Source organism: Lissotriton vulgaris, chromosome 2_1, assembly GCF_964263255.1.
Source record: "Lissotriton vulgaris chromosome 2_1, aLisVul1.2, whole genome shotgun sequence".
Taxonomy (NCBI): domain Eukaryota; kingdom Metazoa; phylum Chordata; class Amphibia; order Caudata; family Salamandridae; genus Lissotriton; species Lissotriton vulgaris.
This window is the reverse complement of record NC_141687.1, coordinates 941,167,875-941,188,125: the sequence shown is the minus strand read 5'-3', so window position 1 is coordinate 941,188,125 and position 20,251 is coordinate 941,167,875. Positions and strand designations below refer to the sequence as shown.

At 44.6% G+C, this 20,251-nt stretch overlaps 1 protein-coding gene across 1 annotated transcript in view; it reads right to left on the bottom strand.

The window, feature by feature from the left end:
* Positions 1 to 19,295, bottom strand: part of CSF3R (colony stimulating factor 3 receptor) — a 186,887-nt gene extending 167,592 nt beyond the window's left edge. Inside the window, exon 1 of the mRNA XM_086956461.1 lies at positions 19,213 to 19,295. The gene's annotated coding sequence lies outside the window, so the exon portion shown is untranslated. The remainder of the gene's footprint in view (positions 1 to 19,212) is intronic.
* Positions 19,296 to 20,251: the final 956 nt, after the last annotated feature.

Genomic DNA, 20,251 nt, shown 5'->3' with positions numbered 1-20,251 from the left:
CGCGCTTTAGAAGCATCTCTCATTTTATGTTTAATATACTGCAATGGTGCTCTGTGTGCAATACAAATATACACCACCTCTGTGGGATACACATGACAACCATCTTGCCTCTTCGTTCACCAACGCCATTGTCAGGAGGGCGGTGTGGAGCAGGAATGCTTATAGGTTATTGTTTAAAACTATCACTTATAATAAATACTTCTCAATGCAGTGGTATATTCTGCAGTACTGAAATGCATGCACATGTTAAAGAATACACTTTCTAAAAATACTGAAGCAACTTCATCATATTTTAACATGATATTTGTTGCATGGATTATATGACAAATAATTTTGTGCAATGGCTCTGGCTCGCATCTCCCTATACATTTGTTGGCTCGCCCACATCTAGATCTCAACGAACCTGCATGCATGCAGGCTTAAATACTATTTTAAAAAATGAAGTAAAAAAGACAACGACATCAAACGTAAAGGAATAGATACATTTACAGACAGAATATCACATTTTTTAGAAATATGGACAAATTGTCTGCCCATTTTTTATTATATAAATGTAGGATTTCCTTATGTGTTACCTGCTATCCCACCCTACTGTTCCCCCTTCATCCATCCATTCCTTTCCAAGCTATCTCAGAGTCTCTTGTCAAATTACTTCCTTGCTCTTTATCCTCTATTTGAAGTCTTGCTTTTAGAGCAGCAGTGCCATTCAGCACCTTTCCCAGTAATTTCACCCCAGTATATTCCTTTCAAGTGTATAAAACATAGAATATTGAAATAACATTTCTATGTTTTCAAATTTATTAATTTTCCCCTTTAATTTTGAATGTATCGTCTAAGATGGCTTAACCCTCTTCTTTTAACATCAAGATTTTTTTAAAGAGTGACAATTCTCTCAGAGTAAGCATGCCACCCGAGATACAGTTCCAGTTGGTGGATTACTCAGCATATTAACATAAACTTGGAACATGTCATAGCCATATTTAACAGGTGTCATTTGATGTTGGAAGGGGTGATGACCTATTACATTGGGGCGGATTCACAGAACTAACTTAAGACAAAATCATAAACTTACTACTTTTGGTATTCACAGAAGGCAATCAGTAGCCTTAAATTAGGATTTTGTCTTAAATTAGGATTTTGTCTTACGTTACGATTTTGTCTTTAGTTAGGATTTTGTCTTAAATTAGGATTTTTTCTTAAATTAGGATTTTGTCTTAAGTTAAACTTAAGTTTAACTTATGTTTGTCTTAAATTTAACTTATGACAAAATCGTAATTTAAGACAAAATCCTAACTTAAGACAAAATCCTAATTTAAGACAAAATCCTAATTTAAGACATTCTAATTTAAGACAAAATCCTAACTTAAGACTACTAAATGCCTTCTGTGAATACCAAAAGTAGTAAGCTTATGATTTTGTCTTAAGTTAGTTCTGTGAATCGGCCCCAAGGTTCTTGGAATTACAAGTTAAGTAGATGATCGAGATCTAAAACAGATTCTGGATTTGATTTTGCACTACTGCCTAACATGTGAAAATGGGGTCACCCAATTAAATGTCAACAACGAGCAGTGAGCCAAGATCCGCCATGTGACACCAAAATCAATTTAAAGATATTTTATTGAAGCTCTAAGACCAAGTGTTTTATGAAAACAAAAAAATACAGCTTATACCTTTTCCTGACAAAGATCTCTTGCCTCCTAAGCTCAACATGCTGATAGGCCTTACTGTCATTTAGAAATATAGACCTTATTTATGGTTTGGCGAAGAGGTGGAAGTCCAGTTCCTATAATACATAGCTCGTCTGTCTCATTTAGAGGTGGGGGAACCAAACGATTTCTGATGAGAAAGCCTCTGCTGGTATACGATTTGCCCCTGGGATGCCAGCCTATCAACATTGTTCTGGATTTCATTTTTTCTGCCGATTCAGACTGAAAAAGAGAAATGCCGTTGGAGTAGTGTAGTTTGTCCCCAAGCTCTATGTTTTGATAGGCCCCATATATATATATTTACTTTTGGCCTTATGTACTCGGGTCGTGCAATAATACAGATGAGATGTGGTGGACCAAAAGTATAGAAAGTGCATTACTTGTGTGGTTTGAGAAATATATGTGTGCATATTAACCTTTTCCTTTTTAGAGACATCTAGACTGCTGATTAATCTTCTATAGGTTCAGATTGTAAGGAGGTGTGCTGAAAAGGCATTTAATGCAGTGCATTCACTAGGGACTAGTGAAAGTGGATCATATGCATGCTTAATGTTTTATAAATTGTGCTCAGACTGTCGTGTTTGTTTAAAATCTACATGTATTCGTTGTTGTGCCACATATAGGAGTACGTCCTAGCCGTCACATTCAAATGCTGCTAAACCAATTTAACAGACTATAAGCCATCAATTCAATTGATATGTACTATAAGCAGTTATTTGGTTCTTCGTTCTGTGCACTTTACTCCACATTTTATCATGGATAGAGAATTGTAGTAACACGATAGTGGGTATTGACTTTATGCATGATGACATTAAGTGGACAAGGAAACAATTTTCCAACTGTAAGACAAAAACGTCATTTATGCAATTGTTTGTCCCTGCCACAGAATTTACATTGGCAAAACTACGCAAGAGGTTTGTCAACGCATAGCGCAGCACCAATCAAGGATAAAAAATAAAGTTGTATCAGCACATATGGTGAACCACTTTATTGACTCTAATCACCACAAACTTGAGTTTCAATGGACTGTGCTAGCAGTCATTAAACCATAACCAAGAGGGGTTGCTGCTGAGACTTCATTGTTAAGAAAAAAAGCCTACATGATAGCTCGCTTCAATAGCATCACCAAAGAACTGAATGAAATGTCAGAAATGGGTAAATGTTAAAACAGTTCTAGTCCAGGTTTTGCATTTCCAGTTTGCACCATGAATCAAATATTTTTGGAAACAGGTATATATTTTTTTATATATATAAACAACCAGAGAGGAAGGGTAAAAAAGGCTACTCTTCAACCCCTGAATAACAATTTACAACAACAAAAGAAAGAAAGCTGAGCACAACACGCATGAGACAGCAGAAACATGTTGACCACATACACCAGGTCACTGGGGTTCTAATACAAACCACCATGTGGCCTCACTGTTTTTAATGTGAACAACTGATCCTTTAATAAAGTTGTTTGGGTCCAGCTGTGATCTTTTATCAATCACTCTATACCACTGATCACTCATATCACTTCACACTCTCGAAATACCTGCTCCACTGCAATTGCAGGCATTGAAGCACACAGGGGGATACTCGGTCCCTCCCGTGGCAACCCCATGATGAAGCATGTCACCACTAGGGTGAGTGAGGGTTCTTTTAGAAAATAGTTTTTTCTTCCTTTTCCCAGTTCTTTGACCGCACATGTTAGTTTAGTCTTTCCACACTGTGTTTTCTTTAAAGTAGGGACAATGTCACTTGTGAATTCACAGCATTAGGCTCTCTTTCGTTGTTGTAAAATATAATTTTTGATGCCAAGTTACACACAAACATTTAAAAAGCTATATATGCTCTAGCTTTCCCTTAGAATATGATTTACTCATTGCACAGCTCATTTTCAATAGCTTCACAAACTCATTTTACCATAATGCAAAGGGATCCGGTCACTCTCCTGTGACCCGGAAGCATATGGCCGGGATGCCTGTTACCCCCTCCCAACACAAATCCCCAAGGATGGGTAGACGGACGCAGTTCTGAACTTTTGGAAGGCGGGAGGGAGTCATCCTCCCGGCCGTATTTATTAAAATATGAAACAAAATTAAAACATTAAAATAACGTTTCATATCATGTACAATTTTCATTTATTACATTTCGATGAAGACATGTCTATTGGCTAACCTTAACAAATCTCTAGTGCAAAGGTTTTCCTAGCCGAGTCTAACATCCTGCCAATGCATACTTTCTAAATTAAAATTGTACATCCTAGCATTAAGGGCCAACGGCAAGGTCGCAACCGGTGTCAGATCCCTACCACCAAAACTCTCGCCCTCACGGTGTGAGTGGCGGCCGCACCGAGGACTGTACCCTCTGTGCCAACTCCAACTTCCCTTGTAGTGCGGGGCCCCCCATTTACTCGACGCCATCTTAGAGGTCGTCCGAGGACCCGTGTGAGGTGCCTGTAAGAAGGCAGCGTGGACTCCCCTCCCACCCCACACTGTCTATCACATCCGCCGTCGCGGATATCCGGGCCCCAGGAAATTCGTAGGAGGTGCATATAGCCCCCTCCTCCCCTGGAAGGGGCCTATGGCCGTCTTCCCCCAGGCAACCCATACTTAGTGGGTGCCGCCTTCCCGTGGGAGGGGCCAATGGCCACCTCCCCCCGGGCGCTCCCATCCATATTGGGTGGCGCCCCTCTCTAGGGACCTTGAAATTACTGCTCACCGATCATGACCTTACCGCCACAGGCCGGATAGTTGACTGGCTATCCGGCCCCCCCACACTCCTCCTAAAGGTCATGCTTCCTCAAACCCCTTAGCCAAGCTATGAAGTCTCCTATGAGTAAAACATTCCCCTCCTGGGACAAGTGAACCCCATCCTCTAGATACATGTGATCCCCCCGAATGCATCCATGCGGAATACTGTGCAACTGCGCTGAGCGAAACAACCTACCAAGTTTGTTGTTGACCTTTTTAACCGAATGGTTCAGGGCTGACACCGAGAGGCCCCCCCGCCATACCTTCCTGGGAATCATGTGGGACCATGCTATCGTGCACCCCGGGATCCTTCTCGCAAGCCAACTAACAGTAGACAAAACTCGCTCGAGTAGTACTCGTCTCCCGAGTGTCACCATGTCATTGCCCCCCAGGTGTACTATGATTACAGATGGCGGTGACCTCTGCCGCCCTAAGAGTTCCTCGAAAAAAGATTCAAACTGGTCAATACAGAGCCCGGCCCTTCCGTGGAAGGTCACTCTGCACCCGTATTCCCCAGCTGCGTGAATCGCGTCACCTGCTTTGAATACGTCCCTGGCCCGCCTCACGTATGAGTGGCCCACGACCCACACCACTCTCTCCTCAGCCGGTGATCTCTGACCGCTGGTCCCCTGGTGCCTGGTCGACTGAAAAGTCCGCCCCGCATAGTATGCTCGCGAAACTGTAAATCAAACAGAAGACAAGAAGCGTGAGTGCATGTAACTTGACTTCACAACATGTGCAATCGCACGTATCTTTTAAAACAATTCAAGGACCATCGTCCTAACTGTTTCACCTCTTTAGCACTCTGACCCCTGGCTGTAGCCTCCGTAGCAGCCCCAATCCTAAAGGAGTGGGTCCCAAAATCGCCCGGGTCCATGCCCGCTGCTGCGATTGCCAGTGCTAGCACCCTCTGAAACTGAAACCTCATCAGTGGGGTGGCATCAATGTGTCTCAGCAGGCTCCCCCCCCATGTATCCGCCCTTCGTGCCAAATATTCTTCAACGCACCTTACCGGGCACATGGGGGACCCTCGCATGCGCTGGACAACAATACTGTCACCCATAGCCCTCTGATCAGTCTTAGATTTGGCTATTGTGACTACCATTGAATCACCCCTAATCAGGATGTGATCCTGACACAGGCCTCCCCCTACATCTTTCTTATTCTTTGCAACCAGTTCGCTCACCCGCATAGCCACATGGAATGCTAATGCGAAAGCAGCCTGGAACAGAACTGTCTCGAAATGGGAGGAACATGTCCTAGGTAAAGCCGACATGAGCAGGGACAACCTTTCTAACCCAATCGGGCGCCTCTCGTCTACTGATCGACCCTCCATGCGTTGCCAGCCACGAAGGGCTTTTCTCACCACAAAGGACGAGGTTGGGTCCTTGATACCATGCGCCTGCGCCATGAATGAAATGGCGGCCCGGTGCCTATTGGCCGTCGCTACTGATCGGCCATCCCTGTGTAATGCTTCTAGAAACCTTATGAAGCAATCCTCTTGGCCCCATGTGTCCTCCCCTGCCGGACCCAAAAATGCACAATAGGAACGAAACGCTCCTTCGTATGCCCTCCTTGTCCTGGGAGCTAAGCTTGCTGCCACGAGGTCTTGTAATCCGTGGCACCGAGTAACCAGAGTGCTTCGGGAAATGGTGCCGCCGTTAGGTCCGCGGAAGGTAGATACCCCCTGAAAGCCTGCATGTGTGAACGAGAGAGTGCATCAGCAGCCTGATTCAATACACCCGGCACATGTTTCGCCCTGAATTGCACATTCAGTCTCATGCAAAGTAGTACAATTTCCTTCAGTAATCTCAACAGCCATTTGCAGCGTGCTGCCTGATTATTTATACATTCAACGACAGTCATATTGTCGGACCAAAATACCACAGAGCGATCTCTGAACTCTTCCGGCCATGCCATCAGAGCCACCAAAATGGGGAATAACTCGAGGAACCCAATGTTACCTGTGAGACCGCTGGTGTGCCACCACGTCGGCCATGTTTGCGCCGACCATCGATTACCAAAGATAGCGCCAAATCCCACGCTCCCTGCCGAGTCGGTCCACAACCCCAGCTTGTCCGAAGACGCTGGAGGTTTGTTCCACACCACTCGACCGTTGAAATCCGCCAGAAATGCCAACCATATGCGCATGTCCTGGCGAACCTCTGCAGACAGTCTTGTGCGGTGGTGTCCTTCCGTGAGACCAACCATTGCTTGTGCTATGGAGCGTGAAAAGGGGCGGGCCATTGGAATTACTCTTAGGGCAAAGTTAAGCTGACCAACTGCTTGTTGTAACTGGTGGAGTGTAACTTTCTCCTTGCTCAGGCACAGTTCGAGGGAAGCCCTGAATTTCGCTACTTTCCCCACTGGCAAACGGAAACATCCCTCCACAGAACCGAGCTCAATCCCTAGAAACTCGAGTGAAGTGGATGGTCCAACCGTCTTACCTGGTGCCAATGGCACTCCAAATCCCTTCATGAGGGAGCAAAAACCCTGCAGCGCCCGCGCACAGCTAGTGTCGCCGGCTGCCCCCAAGAACAAAAAATTCATCCAAGTAATGCATAACATGGCTATGGCCAGTGGCTCGGATAAATGCCCATTCCAAAAAACAGCTGAATTTCTCAAAATAAGCACAAGAGATGGAGCAACCCATTGGCATACATCTATCCATGTAATAACGTCCTTGGAACACAAAGCCTAACAAACGCTGATCCTGTGGGTGTACCGGGAGCAACCGGAACGCCGACTCTATGGGCCAGCAACCCGGCCAAGGGCAACCTCTTTTGCAATTTTCCTCTCCACAACTGCTGGATTATGTTGAGCCGACAGTTGGTTCCTACAAAGTGGTTCCCCCCCGAAAATCCCCCGCCGGGATGCGGAAGCCATATAGGAAGCCATTCCTCAACACCCCGGCGGAGACATGATCAGGGTATTCGTTTAGCCAAGGGATCATTGCCATGATATCAACGGGGGTAGGGAGCAGTACAAAATGGCCCCCTTCAATCTTGTTTGGACCCTCCACTACCCGCCGACCCACTATTCCTGGATCTGCAGGAACTCTCGGGGTGTGATGAGTTCCCGCACCCCGCACATGCATGTCTGAATCTACATGTCCCTTGTGGCCTGCTGCAATTGCCCCTGTTAAAATTCCAACACACCCCTTTCTTACCCCCCTTCCCACCAGTCCTTGCTTGGCGGTCGCCACCGGGGCCCGCTCGAAAGGGCACGAGGCCTGGTAGCGGGGGGGCTCTGACCCATTACCACCGGGCGAGGACGACTTCGTCGCGCCCGGCAGTAGCTGCTTCTGCCAAGAAATTGAGTCGAGACAATCCCACGTCAGAGATGAATCGTGCTCCTTAGCCTTACTTCATATCGTACCCCATCCATTCATTGCCTTCATACGTTTCATATAAATCCAGTATTCGTGTTTGATAGCAAGACAATTCAGACAGAATCTCGGGCCTCCGTTCCCCCATGATTGCAGTAAACATTGCAAAGGCCTTGGCCCAATTTGTGATTGTCTCATCCACCCTGAATCCCGCCATTTTTGCTCGCCATACACTTGTGTGCCACAAATCTTTCTGTGTCTTAAAATACTCCATTTCGTGATGGTCAGTCAGCAGGGAAAACATATTTACATACTTATCAGCCCATATCAATTCTTTCGTGGCCAACGGTATGTGTTGAACCACCTTCTCCCGTCTTGAGGGCAACGACCCCTCCCCCACCATTGGCAATGCCTGCTTACCCGGCTTAATCGTTGTTCCCGCCGTTTTCTCTACGTCTGGTGCCGGTCCTTCCAAGGTCACCTGTGGGGGGACAAGAGGGAGATTCGCCTTTGCGGCAGCTCTAGACTGCCGTAACTGCTGCATTAGTAACTTGGCCTCTTCGGCCGTATCTTCAAGCGCCGTAGCACCCCCTGACTTTTTGCCGAGCCATGCGGCCAGCTGAGCGGCTAATTCCGGAGGCATATCCTCCTCGGTGGCGGGCGTAACAACAACCGGAATTGGTTGACCCGCGTCTGGGATCGGTACCGGAGCCTCGACCGGACTGGCCGGGGGAACCTCGGGAACCGGGACCTCCCCCCATGCCGGCCTATTCCTAACCCGCTTCCCCCTACCCTCGGGGGCAACTTTCGGCAATGCCGGGCCTATTACCTTCTTTGGTTTACCCGGATTGTTCATCGCAGCCATCTGCTTTTTCATGTTCGCCATATCTCTTACCAGCATGCGAAGCATCTGGTCGGTTCCGGACTTCTTTCCAGCCTTCTTGCCAGGCATTATTATCGAGTATCCGATCTACGTCGATCGATACGGTCCTGAACCCTGAGCCTCGAAGTCGCTGAAAGAGAAACACAAGAAATTACAAGTTCTCAAAATTGCTCCTTGTTCCGTCGAGGGCTCACGTGCAACGAGTGGGTGCAGCTTCCAAGCACAGGAACAAGAGGATGCTTCTTCGGATTCCCGCTCTCTTTATCCGTCTTCGGGAGGGCGTGAACCCTCTGCTGATACGCCTCCTGGGCGTGGCCATCGGTGTAGGTGTCTAGAACAACCCCTCTTGGGCGGGAAGAAGTCGCGCCCCGGCTACGCCGCTTCGGGCATACCAGCCGTGACACGCCCCCCGCCCAAAATGGTTTCCCGGGAGGATCCGGGCCCCCAACCATACGTTCGGGGGGACCGAGTGGTCGCCCCTTTCCATTCTCGAGAGAGAAACTGGGAATGAGACACCATTAGATGACCTTCACAGCCGAATGCAAATAAGACTATGCAAACTTTTACTACATGGGTGCGCTAAATTCTTTTTTGTAAAATAAGACACACACTGACACAACCTTTTCTGTTTCTGTGCGAACTTTAAAGGAAGTAACTCTTTTTACCGATTTGTGAAATTGGCAGCGGTGCCGCGCTGCTCAAGCTATATGTTGAACTGACTTAGAGCTGAAGGGAATCATTAAAGAAAACATGGCTGGCATGGAAAAAGTAAGTGTTGTATTTAGCCCACAAAGCTAAAATATATCTATTTAGATACTCTATTGAGGTAGCACTCATTTCTGTTTATAGATTGTCAAACCAAAGTACAAGTAGGTTTCCATTTAACTGACAGCAAGCATTCTTATACCCTTTGTAAAAGCACCGCCCGTCTGGCATAAGTAAGTGCCTTTTCTTGTTCTTCTAGTTACAGAATATTTACATTTACCAAACCATGTTTATGACTGAGGGTGGATCGGTTCACATTTTGGATCGTGCATCCACATTGTAACCTGCCTCTTCTTGCCTGCAACGTACACATTTATTTCTCTATTCAATCAGGTACTTTTGAGAAATCCCCACATAACTTGAGTAATTGAGAAGTTTAGAGTCCCTCCTCTTGTATAATTCGTACCCTCTTCTTGTTTCTTTGATAAACAAGTCCATGCCCTGAGGAGAATCCCACAAACCACCTTGGGAATCGAAACGCGCCACCATTACACAGCAAGGGGACTTTCGCTTTTAATTAAGTTTCCCTCAGTAGAAATGTTATTTGAATTGTCTCACTACTGGGCCTAAAGTTTCCCTTTTCCCCGTGGGTAGCAGCTCCTTGAATTTGTTACACAATGTGGATGCTAAAGGTTGTCCTAGTAGCTATCCGTTTGTGAATTAAGACTGGTGTCATAATGTTTACATAAATGTACCACACTTCATGTATTGATTGTTACATCATGTTTTTTCATCACAAAGTTTGTTTGTTTTTGTTTTATTTGTTGCCTTAATATGTATGATTTGTTCTTGATTAAAACGTATCCGCACTTACTTGACCAATGATTAAATGTGGAGTATAGTGCACAGAACGAAGTAGCAAATAAATGCTTGTAGTCCATATCAATTGAATTGATGACCTTTAGTCTGTTAAATTGGTTTAGCAGCATTTGAATGTGATGGCTAGGACAAACCCCCCACTTTCTCCTAGTTTACTACGGCCCTGTCCAGCCGCCTAGGGCCAAACCCCTTGTTGCTATAACACATTTAAGAGTATAGCACAATATAGCTTGATTCATTATTAAAAATGTTATTTATTGGATTATAGGTAGACTGCAGAACTAATGTGTTTAAAAGAGAAAATGTTAAGTTAGTGTGATAGCGGGTTTTAAGCTTATAGTCAATAGTTAATAATGACATGAAAAGTAGTTTTTATGCATATTTCTCTCCTTTGCAGGTGCAGACCAAAGGCATTCCTTAGTTAGTGAAAGGCACATTGTATTTCAGAGATAGTGAGGTGAGGAAGAGTTGGCGAGGTCAAATAATTTTAATTGAAAGAACAAAGGGATTGATACCAGTTGGTAATATCAGATGAAAGGAGGAACTCAAGGACACTTTGGAAGCAGGGACTGGAAAATGAGAGTAGTGTTCAACGTGACAAATTCTTTCTGGAAACTGGAAAAACATATTATGATATAGATCAGATCATGTTTTTCTAGAAAGGTCTTTGTGCATTTTAATTAGTGAACTCATCTTGGGTTTAGTCAGATTCCCTTTAGACTTGGAGAGGTACAGACCTTTTCTGACAGCTCTGATTGTGTAGCTTTATGCTATGCATTACTCTTTACCTATAGAATTTCTACTGAGGTTTTGATGCTGACACTTTTCTTGCTTCCTTTACTTAATAGGATTGTCCCTATTTATTGAGCAGTGTTAGGTTTTTAGATGCTGCAAATCTTTTTCATGTATCAGGAGAAGGATCGTAATTACTCGTCATGTTAGCAAGTCCTCTTCCTCATATTTTCTATTGCCCCAACCAAGATTTTATTATGTTCTTTGTAATTGTTAGATGGTTTAATCTACCTTTGATAATCCTTTGTTTTTATAGTTTTTCCTGAAATTGATTTATATAAACTTGGCTTTGAGTTTATAATACATATTTTAACTTTTTTATTGATTCTGAATTTTATTATGTGGTCCTAATGATCACACAGTACCTGAATATTTGACTATTTGTTTGTCTTTAACCCCTCTTCTTCTCAGGCTACTACAAAAGTTGTATTGACCAGAGTTAAATTGGAAAAAGCGGCCCAGAGCGTTCTCACCACCAATGTACAGAGAGAAACACCCTGCATATCAGGCCCAATTTGTACTCCTCAGAAAGAAATGGCATCTTTGGGTATGTCTCTGATAAAAAATATTGTAAAGGCTGCCATCATGAGCACACGAAAATGAAATTTTGGCGAAAATGCTCCAGCGGTGTCACCAGGTGCACTTTCACAAAAAATATTTCTCTGGTAAGGTGAAGAACCTTAACAAATGATGGGCAGATCGCTGCAAAAAGGCTGAGTTGGGGGTCTACTCCACCCCATCAGACTGGCCTGTCAGGGCCAACATTTTCTCCCTAGCATTTTATAAATGAAGGGGATTTTAATATGCTCATATTTCAAGCTGATTTGGTTTTAGGTGTTCACCTCAAGGATAAAATTAATTTCATACTTGTCCGCAGGTCTGAGGGTCGTAGCCCTATGCAACAGTGCAATCTACACGAAGCTGCTCTTCAGAACGCATTAGCTTTTTTGGGAGCTCTGGAACAGAGAGCACACTTTGGTACTCAAAGGTCAATGTGTGTGCAATCTGAGGGCACCCCATGCCCATATTTTTTTAATTTGACCAAACCAGTTCCCTTACTATTCTTAAAAGTCAACCAACCACCCCAGGAAGGTTAATTCTTGAAGTTGAGTTGCTTCAGCTGAAGTGGATAGGAGGGAGTCACCTGGGAAGTGAAGCTGAGGAACGGACAGACTGCTAAACAAGAAACAAACCATCTTACCAGGGTGTCTGCTGCCCGAAAGAAATGTAAATTTGAGCACTTGGTTAATCTGCAAATGTTAAGGCAGCTTGGAACTCAGTCTTTGCTTTAATTGATGGAGTTAAGTTGAAGCTTCCTGAGGACAAAAATTGTATTCTTTTGAATGTGGTATTGCAAGGGTGTAACCAACTAACCTGTGGAGTGCATGCTTTTAATGGTTATAAAAAATGTTTGCACTGGGTTTATTCTGAGTATTACTAAAATCTATATTTTGGACGTTCTTTTATTGACCCTTGTATCTAAATCTTCTATGTGCATTTGGTGGTAGCCGATCTAATAATGAGTGTAGTGCTGGCTCAAACCCACATCCACCCCAGATATTGCCACAGTGATCACTGATGGATATACTATCAGTCACCAGGACTGCACCAACAAGCCATCATCCACAAAGAGACCATACAGTGTACTACCGCCACCAGAAATACTACCAGCCCCATGGAACATCTCAACTTCAAGCTCCAAACTGACAACAAGACAACCTTCAGAGGCACCCCGCATACCTACCACCAGGCCCACGCTCCGATCTGCAACATCATCACAGGTTTCATTGTGCCCCTAGCATTAGACTCCAAGGACTACATCTTCCTCGGTGACCTAAATGTCCACATTGACAACCCCAACGACAAAAAGACCACACAACTCCTCAACTGTATGAGCTGCCTCGGACTGAACCAGATGGTCCACAACCCTACACACACCGGAGGACACATGCTGAACCCAATTTTCACCTCCAGAAACCACATCAAATACAGCCATGTCACAGAACTCACATGGACCGATCACTCCATTATCCACTTTAGCATCTTCAGCCCCCGCATCGCCACCCCCAAGATGACCAATGCACCCCACTGGAGGTGGGTCAAAATCTCAGAGACCAACTGGGCGACGTCCTCAACACCTCCAACCCTGCTACCACCACCATCCTCTAAAAGGGAGTGAAAAACTCCAACACCTGGATCACCATTTGCGCAGACAGCATTGTTTCTGTCAAGAGCAAAATCCAAAGAAAATCCTCCATAAAGGTCAGCTGGTACACCCAAGACCTCAGAATAGCAAAATGAGACAGCAAACAGTTGTAGAGGAGATGGTGCACCAGCAAGAACACCTCTGACAGGGCAGCCTTCAAGACCTCGCTCAACCTCTATCACTGCCTGCGGAGTGCAACAAAAAAGACAGCCCTTGCTTCATGCAACGGAACCAGTGCCAACAACACCAAGGAACTTTCCAACATTGTTAAGGAATTCTCCAACCTAGCTGCCAGTGAAAACAATATCACATTCTCACAGGAGCTGTGTGACAACGTTGCCCACTTCTTCCATGACAAGATCTCAACCATATGCAGAAACTTTGAGCCCTAACTTAGACCAACTGACTTCCTTGACAAATACGCCACCACCGTAACAGACACAAACCACACACTGACCACCTGGAACACCCTCTTCACCCAGGACACCACCTCTACCATGAAATCCATCCACTCGGGAGCTTCCACACACCCATACCCACACCACATCTTCAACTTCAGAAACCAAAGGATTATCCAGGAACTCACCACCTTATCAACACCTCTATCACCACTGCAATATTTTCCGATGCCTGGAAACACACCGAAGTCAGACCACTTCTCAAAAAACCCTCTGCCAAACCCAGTGAACTCAAAATCTACTAGCCAATCTCCCTGCTCCCATTCCCAGTTAAGGTGCTGGTAAAGATCATTGATAATCAACTCATGACACACATGTAGCAGAACCAGCTACTCAAAGCCTTCCAATCCGGCTTCCACAGCAACTACTGCACCAAAACTGCCCTGATCTCTGTCACCGATGACATCTGAACACTTCTGAATCAAGGAGAAACAGCAGCTTTGGTCCTTCTCAACCTCTCAGCAGCCTTTGACATTGTATATCATTACACACTGATCGAAAGACTCCATCACATCGACATCCAAGGGGTTGCACTCAGATGGATCACCTCCTTCCTCACCTGAAGAACCCAGAGGATCCACCTCCCACCTTTCACCTCTGAACTCAAGGAGATCACCTGTGGTGTCCCTCAGGGCTCATCCATCAGTCCCACACTCTTCACCGCATATCTGACCCTGCTGGCCAACATTGTCAGAACCCATGGTCTCAACATAATTTCCTATAAAGATGACACCCAATTCATCCTCTCACTAACCGATTATCCCATCACCACCAGAACCAATTTCCAAAGATGCATGACAAACATCATCAGTACAGATCTTTGACAACACCAGCAACACATGGAACAACTTCTGGTGGACATCAGACCTAAGACCCACACCCACTACCTCCAACTACACCAGAAACCTCGGAATCATAATTGACAACAAGCTCACCATGAAATCATAGATCAACGCAGTCTCCTCTACCTGCTTCCTTACTCTGCGCATGCTACGTAAGATTTTCAAGTGGCTACTCCTTTAAACGAGATGCACCGTGACACAAACCCTTATCACAAGCCGACTGAACTACGGCAAGGCCCTCTACATTGGAATTGCCGCATGCCTTCTGCAGAGACTTCAGACCATACAGAATGCTTCAGCCAGACTCATCCTTGGCCTACCCGAAGAACCCACATCACACCCCACCACAGGAAACTCTGCTGCCTTCCCGTATAGAAGACATGCCAATTCAAGCTGCTGACCCACTCACACAAGGCTCTATTCAACCAAGGCCCTGCCTACATTAACCACTACCTGAACTTCCACCAACCATCGAGAAGCCTGCGCTCGCCTCTCTTTCACTTGCGCTTACTCCCAGCATCTACCGAAACAAAATTGGAGGACATTCCTTCTCCCACATTGCAGCAAAGACCTTGGACAGCCTCCCCGAATCATCACCTCTCTTCTGGAATTCTGAATGACCCTCAAGACCTGGCAGTTCAAAAAAGCCTCTGGGGCCTGCAAGCGTTTGGATACCCTATTAGGTGATTAGCCACTTTTTATAAATCTCGAATGATTGATTGCAACCTTACAAAAATGACTTACATTTCCACAGTGCTTTCTGTCACAGGATGGAAACTCATAACACTAAAAACACACAAGTCACTATGCTGCACTGCCCCAACCGGAATCTATTTCTGTGGCTCTCTGTTACATACACAAACATGTGCAGTGCTCTCCTTAACCAATGGAGGTTTCATAACATAAAATAGTGCATCTCTCACTGATTAGTTTAACTTGCATTTATTTTTCATTTTAGGTGTGTGTTATTTTATATGCAGTAACCTCAAGGTGAAAGATCAACAAAATAGCTGCAGAATGCTCTGCTCTTTTAAGCCACACCTTTGATTCCACCAATGCACTCGCTGACGCCATCCCCAACGCACTCAGGATCACAGATCCCAATCTTGTATTTAATGCACTTTGAATGCTGTTTGTACTCCATTACTCCTTCACCTCTCTACTTATTCTGCAAGCAATGGAGATCATGCCTCTAGCGAAGAGGACATCCGCAACTAGGCTGAGAACTCTTCACATAAAGGCAGTCTAACAAGTCACAAAAGGCGCATGAAATTCAACTGTTACAGATTTGGTCAGATTCAGACTAGTGCCCCGCTAGTAGAAGTCTCTGAAGTCTGGTGCACTTAGACCTGCCATAATTAATAGGCAAGTACATTATTTGATAAATTCAGGGTCTTTTTTGTCAAAGTGAAAACAAGTGATCTGCTGTCACTTCTTTTACTGACCACCACTTGACCATTAATTATTCAATTCTTCTATGGCACTTTGTTACTTTGCTCCTCCATTACCCCAGCCTTGCTGACCTTGCTTATACTCTACCAGTTGTATCTGAGTGACGATGCTAATGAAAAAATGATACAATGCTACTTATACCCGGAAGAATGATATTTGTTTTCTAAAGTAAAAGGTGAAGACAGAAGGGAGAGGATGTTTATGCCTAATGCGGAAAAAGACACAATTTGCTGTGAAACGGAGAGACAGTTGGAGACGGTTCCAGGTGTTGCGTCCACAAACAAGCCTCTTTGGTCATGGGGGCGGATTAAAGTTGGGAAGGTGAAGGACAGTGTATCCTGCAGAGTATTTCACAAAATGGTGATGGAAAAATGTAGCCCTCTAACAAAGGTGGCCTGATGATTGAACCCAAGACACTTAAAAAGGGCAAGCTTGGTCATGGGCAACCAGTAAATGGGCGATGCATGAGTCGAGATGTGCATGCACCTTCTGAGTCTTAGTTTAAGTTGACCAGCAGCATCCTGCACCACCTGAAGCCAATAAGGCAGATATTTAGGAAGGCCCAAGTAGATGGAGTTAAAGCAGTACAGGTGGGAGGAGCCAGTGGCCTTCACCACTCTTTTAACTGTTGTGTCATAACTTATTTATTTTATCTTTGCAATTTTATTTTGTGCAGATATGGCCCGAAGGCATCAGAGCACTTTAAAACAGTAGCAGAATGCATAGGTTACAGCAAGTTCCAGTTGTAATAATTAAGCTTATATGTTTACATCAGTAGATGTGTGCCGGAATTACCGCATGATGCAATTACAAGAGTTAGTCAAAGGTTGTATATAGTTAAAGCATCGATTTAGATGGTGGGGTCACATAACAAAGTTAGTTCAGATCCTGGTAGAGAGAGTACTTAAGTATGGTTGGGGGTGATTACCCAAGGTGTCTGTCAAATAGGAGGAGTTTGAGGTCCTTTTTGAAAGTGACTAGGCAAGTGGCTGTGTCGAGGGAGGGAGGCAGAGAGTTCCAGATTCTTGTGTCACTACCAGAGAATGACTAGTTTACGTATCATTCTTGACTGAAGGTGGGGGGTTCCAGAAGCAGGATTTCGGCATTTCTGGAACCCCTATTTGCTCCAGAGATTTCTAGTTTCTCATTTAGATAGGAGGGTGAAGAGGAGTGCAGCGCCTTGTAGGTAATGCAGACGGTATTGAATTGGGCCATTGCTTCAATGGGAAGTCATTGGAGGGTGAGCAGGGCTTGGGAAATGTGGTCACATTTCTTGATATCTGAAAGGGAGCACGCTGCTGCATCAAGTGTTGCTCTCAGTGGGCCTAGGTGAACTTTGGGAATGCCTGAGAGAAGGGCAATTCCATAATCTGGTCTGGAGAGAACAAGAGACTGCACCACTGTTTTGAGGTATTTTTCCGGGATCAATTGTCAGATGCCCTGAAGATCCCTACATTGATTTTATGCTCTTTTGGGCATGGCTGCGATGTGCCTTACACTGTTCTCCTGTGCGGAATCTAGTTTGCATGGATTGGGAGATTGAACTTGTTACATTCTGTGAGAGAGGGAATCTTGTTTTGCTACTGCTATGCTGTCTGTACTTGTTCTGCGAGGAAGCAAAGCTTGCACTTGCTGCTGCCTGATGTGTACCTGTCCTACGAAGGAGAAAGTTTGCGCTGCTGCCACCTCAACTCTACCTTCCCTCGGAAAGAGAGAAACTTGCTCTGTTTCTGCTTAATGTGTACCTGCTCTACAATGAGGGGGTGTTTCAACTGGCGTTGCCCTATTTTCTTTGAAGAAAGAATATACTGACTGCATTTATATAACATGCACTAGAGACTTTCACAATATTTGATGTTATCTATCTGTAGTCCTGAGGAAGGGGCCTGACCCGTAGGGGTAATATGTGAGTGCTGAAACATGTTGAAAGGAAAGAGAAGCATGATTGTTTGCTTGACACTCTTGTCTTAAACTTGCTAGAGGGAGACACCAATTAAAAAATATTTCTTATCTCACCCACGCACATTTTTGACCTAGGTTTGACAGGATAACAACGGTAAGTGAATGCGCATTTGGATGGGTGGGTGTGAATATTTGGTTGCCCTTGAGTGGAGGCATAGAAGTGAATGTGCGCTTGTGTGCCCACCCCACTATACATCCTCAGTATGAGCCGCCTTTGATGGGCGATGAAATAGACTCAATTTGTAGAAATGTGTCTGGGTGAAGTTTGGCACTAAAAGTAGACCATTCAATAATGGGGCATACACTGCGTGGAAACAAACTTTGTGCCTACCTCTCTGTACCGTTTTATTTATTAATTAGAAACAGTCTTGACACGGACATTCGATTAAAAGTCCCAATAAATCACAGCAACTAATTAAAACATCTCTCTTAGTACAGTTATAATATTGAGGCAACAGGTATACATTAGTAAGAGCTTTACTAATAAAGTCATCTTTATTTTTGCATGGTTAAAGCAAGCGAGATTTAATAGTTAAAATAAAATAAAACCACACATGAGGAGCCCAGATTGCACACACCAATCCACCTACTGAGCCCCTTTATTAGAAGGTTCCACAATTAACATTACATAAAAAAACAAAAGCCGTGAACATGCACATTTTCGCTGATAAGCATACGCTATATTTTCATAAATTCAAAGCTAATTCTTAGAATGTAAGTCACAGCTCATAGCAACGCCACATTAACCAAAGGCCAACAATGCTCAAAGACGTTCAACAGTCACAGACACAAATCACATTGTTTGGGGGAAAGCCTGTATCATACCTTCGATATACTTTGGAACTGATGAAAATCAGGATATCAATCTTCAGCTGTACAACTGCCCAATACTGGCAATACAGGCGAGTTGATGTGGATTTAGAATAATAAATCACTACATCCGTATGTATGCTTACCTTGTTGATATCTGGTAGTTGATACACTGACGTAGGTGGATGGTTTGTAATTAAATAATATGAAATATAGCTGAATCGAAAGGAGGTTATAACCAACACACTACAATGTTAGGTGCAGTATCAGAGGGATACATATCTCCTTCTGCAGCAAAAAATAATAATTACAAAATATATTCTAAACTTCCCCCTTTCACCCTAGATGGCTATGACAACAGAATAAGAAACAACTTTAAAAAGAGTGAAAACTCCACCTGAGCAGCAGGCAAAGTTTAGATTTTCAGCACGTATCTCTGCCTGAGAGCACTTACCTTACAGTGGTTTTCTGCTTTAAGCCAGCATCCCAAAGTCCGTGCAGACAAACCGAGGCGCTGGGTTACATAGTGCCCAGAAGTGTTGCCTCACTTCCTTTAGCTATTTACGTGATGACGCTCACGACAAAAAGTTCTCATCTTCTCCGAGCCTGTGAGTTATGCGTGTTAGTGAGAGCCTTGTTTTCAAGAAGATGCTGAGCTTGAGCAATGCACAAGTCAGAGTTTGGGCAAAGTTTGCACAACCACAACGACATGCGTCAGTGCTGTTGATGTTGGTGCATCGTCTTTGTACTGAGGCAAGCCCCTGCAGTTTGAGGAGTGCAAGTTGAGTGATGGTGATGGCCGAAGCTTGGAAACTATAATCTGAACATGTTGGTACAGTGGAGTAATGCTGGTACTTACGCTTCAAGAATAGGTGCATGAACCCTAAGTTTTGTAGAAGCTCACAGTCCGTGCTGCCAAATGATGGGATTGCAGAATACCAAGCCTGCCTAGTCTTGATGGAACCTCACACTTCTTTCATCCTCTTACATTTATGTTTGTGCCATTTTTAGAGCGCGCAAATACCCGGGGGTGTCTCGGCGCTTGAATACAGAACCATCGCTGAGGTGATAAGTTATACTGGGAAGAGCCATGTTTTTAGTTTCTTCCTGAAACTGAGGAGGGTTGGGGCAGTTTTGATATGGAGGGGCAGTGTGTTCCAAAGTTTGGATGAAGAGATAGTGAAACACCTGTCACCCCAGTTAACCTTTTTTGTTCGAGGGACTTTCAGCAGATGTGCCGAGGAGGAACGGAGTGTTCTTGAGTACTCGAGCGGGCGGAAAGCTGCTCTGAGGAACTGTGGACCCACGTTATTGACTGCCTTGTAGGTGATACACAGGGCCTTAAATATTGTCCGGCTCCTGACCGGGAGCCAGTGTAGTTGACGGATGTGAGAGGAAATGGTTGTGAATTTGGGAATGTTTAAGAGGACTCTGGCCGAGGCGTTCTGGACTAGTTGGAGTTGGTTAATAACTTTTTTCTGAGCGTTCAATAG